General features: G+C 34.3%; 1 pseudogene; it reads left to right on the forward strand.

Annotated features, from left to right (window-relative positions):
• The first annotated feature begins 407 nt into the window (after window positions 1–407).
• LOC123609299 lies at window positions 408–1082 on the forward strand (annotated as a pseudogene).
• The last annotated feature ends 871 nt before the right edge of the window (window positions 1083–1953 follow it).

Genomic DNA, 1953 nt, shown 5'->3' on the forward strand with positions numbered 1-1953 from the left:
TTAATTTGTTCTGAAGTCTAGTATAAATACTAGGAATTTGTAAACATGAGAGACCTTATCCCTGCTCTCATTAAAACAAAAAAAGATCGATCAATTCGACTAAAGAAAACTAACAAGTCAAATAATCAATACTTCTATACTTCAAAAGATATTTTACAAATGAAATATATATAACTAAAAGCCTAGAAGAAAATGTGTCCAACGAATATATAAAAATTCTATGCAGAATGCATCAAATATTTCTACAAAGTGAAAAAGGAAAAGGAAAAAAAAACTTCCAAAAGAAGTTGAACAAAATATATGAATGGGTGGCTTTTACAAATACACCTTGTTTCCAAAATATATCAGAAGGAAGCCCATGCATGTCTTCATCTTGTGGCACCTTGGAGGTGGTAATCTGTTCTAGGATGAAGCTGAACATTTCTTTCCCAGTTACAGCCTTCCAGAAACTTATTGAAGTGGATGATGAACTCAAAATTTATACATTTTATGGAAGTATATGGCCACAGAAGTTGCTGCTGATGCTCTGGGTAAAGAATGGAAGGGTTATGAGGTCTGAATCAGTGATGGCAATGACAAACAAGACTTCTCCATGAAGCAGGGTATCTAGACCCATGGCCATGTCCGCCTGCTGCTGAGTAAGGTGCATTCCTGCTACTGACCAAGGAGGCCTGGACAAAGAAAGCACAAATCTGCTTGGGGTTGCATTGTGGATGCCAATCTCAGTGCTCTCAATTTGGTCGTTGTTAAAAGGGGAGAAAAAGAATCTGCAAACTTTTCAATCTAAGATGATGTCTGCCAATATGTTGTAAGAAAGCCCCCAAATAAAGATAAGAAGCCTACAACCAAGCACCCAAAATTCAGCGTATTGTTACTCCATGTAACATCCGTGTGTTGCTCTGAAGAAACAATGTACTAAGAAAAATAAGGAAGAGACTGCAGAATATGCTAAACCCTTGGGCAAGAGAATGAAGGAGGCCAAAGAAAAACACCAGGAACAGATTGGCAAGAGACAAAGGCTGTCCTGTCTGAGAGCTTCCACCTCTGAGTCTGAGTTCAGTGGGGGAGGAAAGATTTTCTAAGGGTAACAAATAAAATCAGACATCCAAAAAAAAAAAAAAAAAAAAGCCCACGCCAGTTATATTCTTCAAATCATAATTAGCATCACATTCAAAAGTTTGGAAAAGATTTAAATGATAATATCTAATGTAAACAAAAATTATCACAGTAACATATGAGTTCAATTTATTCTCATCTATATAAAATCCCATAATACTGCAATGCCACTTCGTAGTATATAACTTAAATGAGTGAACCAAGCTAAGCAGAAGGGCCTTATCTCATTTTCAGTGTTTACATTTGTTACAAGGGCAATGTAGTCTGGCATTATTTGGGAAGTAAAGTAACTGAATAAAATAGAAAATAATTTTCAAATGTGCCAGAAATAACAATAATTTTTCAAAATATTTTATCATGATATAATTCCTGGCTTCAAACTAGAGTACTAAAAACATGTTGAAGGTTCTCAGAGAAATGCGCATTTTAAAATAAATTCATATTCATATAAAATATTAAAGAACAGTTATAAAAAACCATGGCTAATAATAATATTCATCTTAATGCTTCAAGGTGTCTTGATGTAAGTGTTTTTTAACCTTTGGCTTTGAAATTCCTGATATTGATTCCTAACTTCATTCTGCCATGTTATCAGCGTGATCAAAAGAAGGTATTTACTACCTCCATGAGAAAACTGGGGGACTAAATCGCTTCCACTGAATATGGCTGTCATGTGGTTTAAATGAGTTCAAATACATGATAAGCTTAGGAAAATGCCTGATACACAGTAGCCATTCAACAAATGTTAGCCATTATTATTTCTTTATTAAAAAAGTAACATAGAAGTAAAAAGTGGCTGTCCTGAAGATGCATTCAAAAGCAAATTTATTTCAATAA

The sequence above is a fragment of the Leopardus geoffroyi genome, chromosome A1 (genome assembly GCF_018350155.1).
Source record: "Leopardus geoffroyi isolate Oge1 chromosome A1, O.geoffroyi_Oge1_pat1.0, whole genome shotgun sequence".
Lineage (NCBI taxonomy): Eukaryota > Metazoa > Chordata > Mammalia > Carnivora > Felidae > Leopardus > Leopardus geoffroyi.